The following is a 14,595-nucleotide window of genomic DNA, read 5'->3' on the forward strand; positions in this document are numbered from 1 at the left end:
ATTGTCTATCTTTCTCTCTCTGATTCAACTGTCTGAAAGAAATAAAAACCCTCCTCTAGAAAATTGAACTTGAACCTGATCAGCAGGTCAAGTATATTGGACTGCCTGTCTTTTTCTCTTTTTAATTCAACTGACTATAAGAAATAAATATATTCTTACGGACAATTAAGTCTGAACCTGATCGAGTATACTCGATTGCCTACTTTTCACTTTCTGATTCAATTGCCTGTAAGAAATAAGAATATTCCTCTAGAAAAATTCTTTTTCTAATTCAACTATCTGTAAGAAACACATATATTCTTACCGGTAATTGAGTCTGAACTTGACCGAGTATACTCGATTGCCTACCTTTCTCTCTCAGATTCAATTGCCTCTAAGAAATAAATATATTCTTGCAGGCAATTAAATCTGAAACTAATCGAGGATAGTCGATTGCCTACTTTTCTCTCTCTAATTCAGTTGCCCGTAAGAAATAAGAATATTCCTCTAGAAAAATTATTTTTCTAATTCAACTATTTGTAAGAAATAAAAATATTCCTCTAGAAAATTGAACTTCAACCTGATCAGCAGATCAAGTACATTGTACTGTCTGTCTTTCTCTCTTTCTAATTCAACTGACTGTAAGAAATAGATATATTCTTACGGGCAATTAAGTCTGAACCTGATCGGGTATACTTGATTGCCTACTTTTCACTCTCTGATTCAATTGCCTGTAAGAAATAAGAATATTTCTCTAGAAAATTGAACTTAAACCTCAAGCTGGTCAAGTACACTGGCCTGCCTGTCTCGCTTTCTTTTTCTAATTCAGCTATCTGTAAGAAATACATATATTCTTACAGGTAATTGAGTCTGAACTTGATCGAGTCTAGTAGATTGCCTACCTTTCTCTCTCTAATTCAATTTCCCGTAAGAAATAAGAATATTCCTCTAGAAAAATTCTTTTTCTAATTCAACTATCTGTAAGAAATACATATATTCTTATCGGTAATTGAGTCTGAACTTGATCGAGTATACTCGATTGCCTACCTTTCTCTCTCAAATTCAATTGCCTGTAAGAAATAAAAATATTCCTTTAGAAAATTGAACTGGAACCTGATTAGCTGGTCGAGTACACTGGGCGGCTTGTTTTTCTCTCTTTCTAATTCAACTGTCTGTAAGAAATAAATATATTCTTACAGGCAATTGAGCCTGAACCTGGTCTAATAGACTCGATTGCCTACCTTTTTTTTCTCTGATTCAATTGTTTGTAAGAAATTAAAATATTCGTCCAAGGAGTTGAACAGGGATCTCTGTCACAACTACTGTGAAATTTTTAATTTGTGTGTGTCAGAAGAATATGCATTTTTTTTTAAATTAATTTTTCGTTTTATATTTATTTTAATTATATAGTTTTTAATTCATAAACAATGTTTTTGTACTTTTTTCTATTAACATTTATTATATTTTACTTTAGGTTTAATTTTTTAAAATAGATTTTGACATTTTATTTTTACTTGACTATTTTATATTTTATTTTTCCTATTCAAAGGCGACTTTATATAGCTAATAAAGATTATTTTGACTTTGACTTTAAGTACAGTTACAAAATTAAAATAAAGCACTCAAGTAGCAAAATAGAACATCAAAAATTAAAGAGAGAACTTTTAAATGTACTGTTGAAAACATTTAATCCATACAAATTAAAAGCTCGCTGCATTCTGATAATTGGATTATGCTGGCCGTAAGTATTTCGACAGCAATCAACATAAAAAAGATATTTAAGTCTTGTCCCTTTAATTGCACGAAATTTAGGCCTACTCAATAAATTATTACAATCAATAGTTCCATTCGGTAATTTAAAATATAAGTCGTTAGTCGCCTTAACTCGAGCGTCCATCGATAACAGTTAAAATGGATTTATAGACAGAATGTTCATTAATTTTAAAAACTTTAAGTTAAAACAATTTCTTAAAAATCTATCCTCTACTCTTTCAGTTGCATCAATATAAGATCTATGAATCAATATAGTCAAGCCTACTCCAAATCAGATTATACTAATGAACAAAAGACTTTAAATACAGAACATGAAAAATCAGCACTATATCTAGATATAAAACCTAAACTTTTATACTTCACTCGCTTAAAAACCGTATTGATATTTAATAATTTGACCTTTACATTGCCAAGTTAGTTGTTTTATTATCATTTTATCTAAGAGTTTGGATAGAGTTATTTAACTGCATACTGACACCTCGGTAATTGGTGAGGCTAACATCATCAGCCTTAAATATTTAATGACATATTCCATCAAGACCAATAGAGGTGTTGCACTTTTAATTGAGGATTTCACTAAACACATCCACTAAACAGATATTAATGGGGTCTCATTAAATATATGTATATAAAATTTCTTAAAAAGCTACACGTGTTTCGCTCCTATCGGAGCATCATCAAGCCCAGAAATACACCTACATTTATCACACTACAATTTGTTTTGTTTTTTTTTGTGTGGTCTCTTAGAGAAAGAAAGGATGATATGTTTCAATTTAAGATACTAATTGAGTTTATATTAAATTGCTCTTTAAGATTGACATAATAATCAGGAATTCGATATGATATATCAGAGTAGATACCAAACAGATATTTTGCAAATAATTCAACTGTATTATTTCACTTGTTTTAACACCAAAGGACCTGTGTTTAGGAATTGTATTACTCTTTTTAACAGTAGGAACATGCTTTCAGAATGAACACTTTGCATCGCTCTCTAAGCTTAGAAAAGGTCACATAATCACTATAATTTTTAGATTTCCTAAATTCTTTCTGGGCATTTTTTTACGAATGGCTAGATACAAAATTTCACAAAACTAATGAATTGAGGCAAAAAAATTGTTCAATGATAAATATTGTTTTGTCCAATTTGGATAAAAATGCACAGTACTCAAACAAACATATTTTAGAAAGCATGAGTTGCTGTTACAGCTTTTTAGACATAGAAGCTTTTACAGGTAAATACCAAACTTATATATTAATCTGTAGTAAAAAAAAAATATGAGACTTATGTTATTGAGAAGTACCTCACATTGAGATGGGTATACAAAAATTAAAACTAAGCCTTATACTGGACCCAAAAAATTCTGTTTACTTAAAAGTTAAACGTGAATTATATTGATTTGGTGAAGAAATAAAATCCGCCATTTTGCGCGTTATGTAGAACTTCTACGAGAAAATAAGCTCCCGTTTAACCAACATAGCGAATCACTTAAAATAAAAAGTAACAAGCCATTTTGACTGGGCTTCTGGAAAATTAAATTTCGGTTGGGTAATCCTCTTAGCCGTGACGTCATCCCTTTATTTCCGATCGGTTTGTTTCAACCTCTTCTCACTTTGCGGGGTGTTCGATATAATTCGGATCGTCGGAAACAGGAGATGTACAATTAATGGTCAAATTGGATCACTGGCCCAAAACCGATCGATAGCCAAATGGGGAATTGATATGAGCGGGATTAATCAAAAAATAATATTTGCATTTTTTAGCGGGAACAATAAGCTATTCAGGTTTAGTTTAGATTATAGTCAAAAAGGGATCATGGTTAAAAAATATTATTTATTTAAGCAACTTGCTTAAATAATAAATTATAATTTCAATGGCAAGTGGGATATCATATTTAAAATATAATTTTTCGCAGAAATATGTAAAAATATTTATTTATTTATTAACTGATTTATTTAATGTTTAATCAAACTGTTTTATTTCATTAAAAATAGTTGGTTAAAAATTTAATAATTAGATTTAGATTTAGTAGATTTTTTTTATTTATGTGAATTTGTTTTTGTTTTTCAAAAATATTTAAATACTCTTTAGAACTCTTCTTTTTGGGAGTTTTCGCACGACCTCGGGACTCGGCGGACAAAAGTGCTTATAACTTTGATTCTATTTGGGCTAGAGAAAGATGTTTACTTTTTTATAATCTAGATATATAGAGCTTTAAGATGATTATTGATAAATCTTCATTTGTTTTTTTGTTTAGACTAGGACGCCTTCAAAGTCAAAAAAATTTTTTTGTCCAATTTTTTCAATGGGAATTCGATACAGGTCGCAACGGTACTTTAAATGTTATGAAATTTAACAGATCCATTAGAGTTCATGAGGACCTTATCTGTATAGTTTTTGGTTATTCTCAGCATACAGGAAGTATTTTTTTTTTAAGTCCAAAGTTTGAGACATGATTGATATTCTAGCCCCTCTGACGGTTTAACAGTTATTTTCCGGAAATAATGACTCACAGAAGATATGTTTGCCTTATCGAAAACTACAATTTTTATTAAGGACCTTTTTTCAAAAAAATGATTTTTTTTGGGAAAAAATTAAAAAAAATTGTTTTTTTTTAGTTTTTTCTGTGTAAAATTTTTATGGTGCAAAATTTAAAAAAAAATCATTTGGATTAATTAAACCTACACTCTTTCCAAATAAAACGAAGTATTAAGTTTAACGCTATCATTTATACAGGGTGAGCAGTGCTCAGTTGAAAATACCCTTTTTCACACTTTTTTTTTTCCAGCCCTAATAACTTTTTAATGGTGCTACTTAGAGCCAAATGGCTTATGGGCGGCTTGTAGCCTGTGATAAGCAGAATGTTTGCAATTTCAACCGTACTTCTAAGTAAAACCGTTTTTAAGTTATGAATTTTTTTACATTTTTTGACTTTGAAAATTAATTGTGCGCACCCGGTATGCGATAGAAAAACCAAAGCCAATCGAGCAGATGCGCCATTCATTTTACTATAATATACTAAAATTTAATTTTTTTGCTATTTTTACAAGTACCCTAAAAGTAATTTTTTTTCAAAAAAGTAACAAGCACGAAAAATCGCTACGGCCGGCGTCTCCATGGACGTACGAAACGAAAACGGCTATTTTCGCCGAAAAAAGACCCTTTTTATAATCGAAATTTAACTGCTAAAACCGGAATCGGTCCAGAATTGATGTTAAACTGTTCCTAAGGCTTTATACTATTTTTCCATGGACAAATCATAAGGTAAAAACCTTTTTTTTTACCCAAAATCATCGTCTGAAAATGGTCGCTTTTGACGTCTACGCGAGATTTTAATGCCGACTTTTACGGCGGTTTTGACAACATGGCGTCAACGTGGATGAATCGGCTCGGACTTGCTTCCTAATTTTCATTGATAAAATGCTTAAAATAGCTCAGAACTTCCTGAAATTGATACGGAATTCAAGAGACTCTGGAGAATCCGAATATGTGCATATCTTTTACCAAATCGGGTTCTTTTAGCCGTGATAATTCGCAACGTTTTGACGTTTTAGCGTTTTCCGTGTATATTATATATTTCGCATATAATAATGCGACACAGTGTCTATACAAGGCATTTTGCTAGACAAAAATTACAACTCAGTGGGTCCTAATGATAAAAAAAATTTAATCGGGATTAAATGCGTATTATTATTTTTATGTTATGTTATTTTTGTTTTTTTGTATTTTTGTATGGCATTTTTAATTTTAATTGAAATGAATAATTTTATTTAGTTAGTTTTTCTATGTTAACTTGACTATATTAAGGGAATACTGAAATCCAGGCTTATAATACACCGTAACTTTTTTTACTGTTTTTTTTTACTAATGCCTCTTTTTCTGTTACATTGTATTTTTTACCCCAGTTGAATATTTAGAGCCTAAGGCTCTGAAGATATGTCAATCTCACGGAGTCTGCAAAATTCTACACATAACTATCTACACATAATAACAGTGTAATCAGTATTTAAATAAAATATTTATTGAATTAAAAATTTTCCATAAAAATAAAGACATATGTACGTTCCATAATTAATTTTAGCGCGGATTGAGAATAAATTCTCCCTAATGCAAGAACCATTGTTTTATTAATGCTGCCATTGCGTCCTGTGTTGTGAAATTCTATTGACAATTAAGCCGCGATTCACAAAGCAGAAATGTCAATACGTTTCGTACAATGGCGGGGCTTTAACGCGATTGTCTAGTGACGCAACTGGACAATTGTCTTCCCTGTTTGCCTGAATGGTAAACATACTTAGGTCTGCCACCTGAACACATTGAGTTTTGTCGAACTGTCTGAAATGATTGGTGAAAGCTTTTGTTATGATTAGGGATTAGGAAATGTTTTGTTAATAAACCTATGAAAGGTTTCCTTTGTCTGTTTTTTCTTGAAAATATTATGGATCCACTGACAAAGCACAATCCACTGATGGTATTGTAAAATAAATAATACATTAACAGGTAAGATTCTAAAGTACATCAATTTTGTAATAAGTTAATATGAGAATAATGCAAAAATAGATTTTAATAAAACAAATAATTCAAGCTTCTCGTCAAGGTGCGTGAATTTTAGTTTAATTATTTTTTATCTTTAATCACTTGTCCAATGATTTAAAAAGGTTTTTAATTCATAATATTCTTTCAAATTTTTGTAAAATTTAGAAAATAATAATACTTTAGAAAAATAGAATTCTTTTGGAATGTTATACAAACAAGAATTTACAATGGGGTATTATAGCTCCACAAGAAAAAATACCAAAAATTTATTTCCGCAGACAAAATTTCTACAGAACACTAATAAATAATGTAATTAAAAAACAAAAATTGTGTGTTGTGTGTTCTTCAAAATGTTCTTCAAGGCGTTACAGTGTTTACATTATTATTTCATCGAAATATATACCAATAAATAAAGCACGCGATTTGTATTTTATATTTGTATTTCATCTTATTTAATAATAAAAATCAAACATTTTTTAACCTAAATTGGGGTCATAGGAAGTCCCCACATCAAAGAAAGTTAATAAAAATTGAGTCCTACAGATTAAAACATTCATTTTAACATTTTTTATAGATCTGAAAAGAAAACAAAAATTTTGTTCATAAAATATTAATCAAGTAGTTTATAAAATAAAGATTTGTTTTTAATAAGTATATTAAAAAAAAAATTAATTTATTTAAAGAAATTAGTATTTTGTATATAAAAAAAACATTATTTAGCATTTAAAAATAATAATTCGTTAAAACACATATAGCAAGTTTTGAATTAAAAAAATGGATAATTTTATTTAATGTTTCTCATTGGATTGTCTTGTGCAGTGTTTCTAGTTTAATACCAATTTATTTATGCAATTTTATATTATTATGATTTTAATTTATTTTAAGTTAGAATAACGTTTACACGATTACACATTTTTCCTGCTGATTTTTTATATATAGCTATTAGACTAAAGAAATTATAATACTAATATTAGGATTAGAAAAACGAACAAGCACACATTGCATAAAAAAATTATTATTAAAAAAAAATAACAGTAAAATAGTACATAACTATCAGAATTTTATGCTTATCTCTAATACAACTACAACTTAAATATGCAGAAGCGATATATGCATAAAACGAAGTAAACAAAGAGCTTAAAAGACAAATGTAAAAAAGATAAAACTAAACATATATAAAAATAATAGTGTATGAAATGGAAAAAAATTATTATACAAAAACATTTTTTAATGTAAAGTGCTTATTATTTCTCTTATCTTATTATTATTTTGTTTTTTAATTATTAACCTTGTTTTATGCATTTATGCTAATTGATTTTTATATTTTACAGTTTTATAAATTTATCAGTAATTAAATTTAATCAATGTGTATTTCTAACAAATGTATTAGAAATTGTTTTTCCATAAAATATAAACTTGTATTTTTATTAAATAATATTAGAACGTTATAAATAATCATTTATTTAACATTATTACTTTCCTTCTTATTTATACTGAGACTACGTACCCTAAAATTTTAATTTTATTGTAAGATTTGTTGTATTTATGAGTATTTATATTTTTTGTATGGCGATTTTTCTGTATTGGGATCTTTTGATCGTTTTTTGTATTTTTATTTTATTTTTTTGATTATAAAGCAGATTATTTATTTAATTAATTTATTTGTTTTTATTTTAAACAAAGAATTAATTATTACGATTTAGGCCAAGAACAGTAAGAAAACAAACAAAACGTAATCGAACAAAACTACAATTTACGTAAAGAGCTTGATAGAGTGAGACATAAGTTAAAAAAAAGCAGAATAGCTATGTACATATGTATCCACTTATTTAACAGTCCAGATATTTTTATAAATATATTGACTCGGTAAATATTTTAAAAAAATAAATTATTTTAAAAAAGTAAATATTTTAAAATAATTTAGAACATCAGTTAATTTTCAAATGTAGTCAAATGTATTCGTTAACAGATCACACTGTATATTAGGACAAACTTAGTTTTACTTAACATATAAGTTCGGTTTATTTATGCCGCCATTTGGCTCTGTTCAAATCATTTGTATATAAAATTATTACGTAAGTGGGAATCATACCCATTCAGATTATGCCTTATTTTGCAAATAATAAAATAATTAGCAAAGAAGAATATCTTGTCTATGTTTTCATACAAAGTGTTAAATATTTTAAGCATTATGGTGTGTTTTAAGCATTATTTTCTAGATATCATCGGACGCATAAAACCATAACTATTTTTATTCACTTTTTGATATTGCCCAGATTATTGTATTACAAGCGTTTCTGGAGTTTAGTATTCGCCTGTTGTAGTAAATATTATAATAAATCATCCAATGATATACGGTTATCCTATTCGCTAGATATCTATTGTATTCTTTTACATATAATAAATTTTTGTATTTATAGCGACATAAAGCATTTTTTGCAGAATTTTAATTACTACAGCAAAAAAAAATAAGTGGCAAATGTAAGGCTAATCGAAAGTGGCATTAAAAAACTAATATATATATATTTATTTATTTCTTCTACTGAAGAGTACAAAAATGCAATAGCGCAAAAAAGTGTGTTCACATGTATAAAAGAAATATTCAAAATTTTATAAATAATCTATTAAAAATCTCATAATATTAAATGCAATTTATGTAACTATTTCTCTTCTCGGTGGCTTTTTTTTCTTTGAATTCCATCAAAATGTCATTTATTTTTCGCAATGCCTTGAGAAATGATTGAAAAGCACTCCTAACAAATTTCCCCGAGGTATTGTCCTCTATTTACCCCGTTTGTCGAAGAAATAATTGATTGTCTCTTAATTAAACTTGGAAGAACAACAAAGATCCCCCTGGACCTGTTTCCCGATGCGCCTTTACTGTAACTCATCTTTTTTTTTCTTCTATTATTGTCGTCTAATTTTGTTACAGGATGCCCAAGGCGTTTTAATTTAATTTTTATGTATCAAGCAGGTTGGAGCTTTTTTTTGATAATACATTTTATCTCTATATACAATGTTTTAAAAATTGCTGATACTGCATGTATTGCGATCTCGGAAACTGTAAGATAGAAATAAAAGAGTTACATGGGAAAAGTTTTAGGCGACGGTATTTGCAAATAAATGCCCTTTAGTTTGCAATTTTGTCTCTTCTACAGAACTTAATCTGTTGGAGATATTATAAAACTAACTAAAAAATACCCTATAGCTTCTTTACTTATGAACATTTAAAAAAAAAAAGATTTATAAAATTTAAATTTTATTTGTCAACAATCTAGGCAAAAGCGACTGACTTAGAGAAGGTTATGTTTACAATAAAAAAAATAACTTTTTGACTTAGGCACAGGATAGATACGTTATATTTTATATGTACGTTTTAAGATATTGCCATTTAATTTTTCACCAAACAACTTTTCTTTAACCCTTCAGATAATTAAATGTTTTTGTGGGATTTTTGATATAAGGCATTCTTGTGCTTTTCATGACTTATTATTGTCATATTTTGACTTTGATTCGAACCAAATTACTCCGTCAAACAAAATTAACCGACACAGCCCATCCCTGTCCCACTTTTTATTATTGTATATCGACATCGGCGATTGTGAATTTTGGCAGACAGGACCTAATCCGGGGATTACGAGGGATATCGGTTAAAGGAAACCTGGATCAGTACAAAACGGCATGCGGTCTAGCGACGATAAATCTTTTACAGACGGGAAAGGCAAAGAGGTAAAAGGATCGGTTTAGGGCTTTCGAGGCGATCAGTTTCGGAAAATTGCTTCCCGCGTTCTTGATGGGCCTATTGCGGTTCAACATTACATTGAGGGGTGTAATAGGGAAAATACATTATTTTTCGGGTATTAAAAGTTAAATTAGGGTCTTTTAGGGTAGGGTCTGATACTTATTATAAAGGTATATGTAAAGGTCGTAGAAGGTAATTTATTGGTAATAATTTAATATGTATAAATACGGGAGAAAAAGCAATAGGAGCACGCATTGGTATGTATAAGTTTTTTCAGAACTCAGGATCCGTACACTGAGTTTGAGTTAATACTGTTTAAAAATTAAATAGTATAAAGCGGCTTTTATACTATTGCTTATACAGGGTGTCCCCTAATTAATTGGACATAGGTTAATGTAGGATATCTGACATGAAAATAAACCGTTTGAGCTCAATATCGCTTAGCAAAATGTTATTGATTTTCTTTCTACAGGGTGTTAAAACTAATTTTTTACCAAACATTTATTGAAATATTTTGGAATCCACTAGACAGATTAACCTAAAATTTGGTGTACTCTTATTATTTGGGATGAGGAATACGAATATGATATCTATTTTCCCATTACAGCTAGATGGCGCCACATACAACAACATTGAGTGCCTAAAATGGTCATAACTTTTTTGACCTACCTGTACGCACATTTGCGAGTGAAAATAATAAAACAGCATTTAATTCTAGTCAAAAAAGGTATACTTCTTTGATCTCCAAAAAGCAGACCGTTTTCGAAATAAACGCATTTTTTATTAGGTTGCGTATGAATACTTAATCTAAAATTTAATTAATAACGATAAAATTAGAAACGGCTGTTGATTATAATAATTGTTCAAAATGTTCACCATCCACTAGGATACATTGTTTAATTCTTTTATTTATATTTTGTCTGACTCCAAACAATGATGATTCTTTTTGAAATTTCTCATATAATTCAGTAATAACTGAGGAATTGTACTGAAATAAATACTATAAAAGTGACTTGTAGTTAAAAAAAACATACATGCCATAAAATTAAAATAATGAAGATTAGTATTAAAATAGCAAAGAAAATGAATAAATAAGAATGAGTATGTAGTAAAATAACTAGGGGTTTGTGTGTTGTGGAAATGCTAAAAAAATTGAGTGTAGTTGATTGCAAAGAAAGCAGAAAATGGGCTTCAATTCAGGGAGATTTTTTTGATGGGTTCTCTCATTTATTTTATTTTACAAATTCTCGAGAGGGTTCAGATCTGGGCTTTGCGCTGGAAAAGCATAACGTCAACTTTATCAGTACTTAACAATTTTTAATTAGTTTTGATTTGTGCTTTAGGTTGTTGTCATTCTGAAAATCCCATCTTAAACTCATGATGTCTTCTGCACCTTATTTCGTTTTGAAAATATGTATTGGAATATAAAACGAGCCATAAAACCTTTGACTTTAATCATGGGACCCATACCAAAAGCCTCCAAATCAATTCCAAATCTAATTTTTTGTGGGTCACGTATATTTTGGGTTAAGTGTTTCGTCTATAGGTGCTATAGCTCTGCAAATGCGATCTGATCTAAACCGTTTAAAATAAATTTCTTTTGAAAACATTACTGTTTTTCATTTTTGGTAAGACTAGTTAAGGTGCTCTTTGGCAAATCGAAGTCTGGTTCATGTTCTGCATTGAGATTAAGGGTTTTTTCTTTGACTTTTTACCACATAAATCAGCTTCCTCAATTCTTTCAAGTATTATTCTCTAAATATTATCTTAAGAGATTTTGAATTTTTTTTCTAGTGAGTCTAGAGGGATTCCTAAGAATGAATTTCAAATACAAAACCTTATTTTGATTGTAACAGTTATTGAGCTACAGCACTTCTAGTTACACCCCGTTTACTACCACTTCCATTTGGAAAAAATCACAAACTACTCGGGACGTTTTTTTCAGAATTTAACTTAAAGCAATTTCAAAGGAACAATTTCATGTATAAAGAATTATTATAACTCAATAACTTCCCGAGATTTATAAAAGATGGGCCTAAGAGAGCCTAAACTAATTAATTCCACACTAAATATTTACAATAATAACTTATCTGAAAAACAAACATCTGCTTTCAAAAAACGCCTAATTTAAATACAAAAAGGCAATTAATATGTAAAAGATTGCAAATTACCCTGCGATATTAACATTTTTTTCCCAAAATATCTACTGGCGTATCGCTGTTTATCTTTTATTTACGTAATGAATTATTTTATTTGTTCTTAAATATATATGTCCAAAATTACACATAAAAATAACCCACTAACCAAAAAAACTCCAGAAGAAGTTCTATCCTTGGAATTTTTAACGCCCCCAGTAAAGAGGCTAACAACACTCACTGGCATAATTAATGTAAAAACCATCGCTTACTCGGTGGACATGGATATTACCTAATATGCTACTAAATAGCCAATCAAACTAATAAGTATTAATAGAAATGGATTTTTTTTTAACAATGCTCCTTTAATGCCTTTTTCGGTACTTTTTTTTACACTGTATATATTTTTTTGGAATACATTAATAATGAACCAGGATAATTCCTAAAAAATTGAAGGCATCCAAACTCTTATTAACTATCTTATTAACATGACAAGTAGTAACACTAGACCAGTCACACTCTTTCAACATATTATAAAGTAATAAAAAAATACCTTTTGCAAAATATTTTTACATACATTTTTATATAATATTGAAAATGTATTATCTCTACGTTCTTTATGCCGTAGCAAATTTAGTGGATAAAGAGGTGATCATTCGACTTCGACTTCAAATAAAATTATTAATTGCAGTTCGTTGCTTCACATCAAATATATTTAAAAATTTCTGCATGGTATTATCTTGATCGCATAGCCCTAGCTGTTAAAAGGGTAAGTTAAAATATTCTAAAAGCAATATTTTATGGCATTTACGAAATGAAACATCATCCAATACATTTAAGTTAAGGTTAAGGTAAAATGAAAATCATGCAGTCTCCATTCACTTATTTATTAAACATTGTCGTTGGGAAATCTGCTACTCCTTTGCAAGTATGGACTATTTTTTCACTATTTGAAAAGTTCCTTAGATGATCAATACTAAAGTTAGGACTCATATAAGTGATACATACACTGATTTTCAAGTTTCATTAAGTAAAACAGATTTATTATAACCAAATACATTTATTAACTTATAAGAAATATATTTTTGGATTGCTTCCTCCACTGGTATATTCCTGGGTCTCTCTGTCCTTTCTGATTGCAAAGTATCAGCTGTCAAAGTGCTCAGCATCATGGATACTACTACATAGCCGTCAAGACCATGATATCATACTCCTCAGTCAGAATAGCAGTCTAGAGTGTGTCAATCTTAGTCTTTAGTCCTGTGACATTTTGGTAGTAAATCAAGAGTTCAGATGCCATGACAAGATTGGCTGTAATATTGGATTCTTATAGTGCATCTACTGAGGACCCAATTCCCGCCTTTTCCTCACAAAAATAAGAGTATTTGGTCAAACCACTTTTTTAAGCATTTGTTAAGTTGTCTTTAATTTATGCACAAACATCAGAATCACTGATGAATTACACAAGTGACTTCCGAGAAGCCAAAAATTTTTGTAAATATTCTAGTTTGGTATTTTATTTTAGATAGGACACATGCAATGCAACTTGAGGAACTCCTAGGACGCTGTTCTTAAATTTATCTTTGTGAATCAGGAATCGTCTGGGTCTTTGATTGCGGGTAAGGGGGTTTAAAAAAACCATCATTATAGGGATTTTTTAGCTCCTAAATTTCTCTTTTTACCCTTAGTTGCTGGGATTGGAATACCACCGTACTCACCGAGTTATTTGTCACTGGAACCATAGTGACGTTGGCGGGGCTCTTGTTGAAATTGACAACGACTTTTGGTAATTCTACAATTGACAGTGTTGACAATAAGTTGCATCGTTGTCACAGTTTGTTGGAACCTACGAGATTCAGAGTGTATGCTGGGATGCCTGTTGCATCTACTTAGAATAAATTATCCAACATCAATATATCTATACTCGATTACTACACCTCATATATTTCATGAAATTCCTCTGAAAAATCACTGTTTTTTATCCGTATTATCCAATCTAATAACGCAGTTTTTATACTAAAGATTTATATATAAAATTACATCCAATTTAAATAAACAGTAGTATTAAATTAAACATTGAATAAATATTTTCTGCACAAACATTGTTTTTCATTGACACAACCCTTATTCCCCCACATTTATCTAGTAACAAATTATTTTAAAAAATCACTGTTTTTCATTCATAATATGCATTCTAATAGCACTGTTTTTGTATTAAATTTTTCTTGATATACATATATATGTGTAGTTAGATCATTTTTAATTATAGAAAATATGTTATAAGACTTGATAATTATGATAAAACCAGCTGGTATTCATGCTTATTATTTTGAAAAAACAATGATTTTTGAAAATAGTTTCTTACTGGTAAGCTGTGTTAGGGGTTAATGCAGATGTAACAAACAAGAACCTTTGGCCTATTGGGCCTT

The 14,595-nt window shown here is 29.3% G+C and overlaps 1 protein-coding gene and 1 long non-coding RNA gene across 2 annotated transcripts in view; one reads left to right on the forward strand and one right to left on the reverse strand.

The window, feature by feature from the left end:
• LOC126739732 (Krueppel-like factor 6) overlaps positions 1 to 14,595 on the reverse strand; it is a 633,994-nt gene that overhangs the window by 180,347 nt on the left and 439,052 nt on the right. The window lies entirely within an intron of this gene.
• On the forward strand, positions 6,095 to 14,252 carry LOC126739734 (uncharacterized). Its single transcript, XR_007661695.1, has 3 exons — positions 6,095 to 6,253; positions 13,692 to 13,785; positions 13,855 to 14,252. It is a non-coding gene; the product is annotated as an uncharacterized LOC126739734 (long non-coding RNA).

The sequence above is a fragment of the Anthonomus grandis genome, chromosome 8 (genome assembly GCF_022605725.1).
Source record: "Anthonomus grandis grandis chromosome 8, icAntGran1.3, whole genome shotgun sequence".
Classification (NCBI taxonomy): Eukaryota; Metazoa; Arthropoda; class Insecta; order Coleoptera; family Curculionidae; genus Anthonomus; species Anthonomus grandis.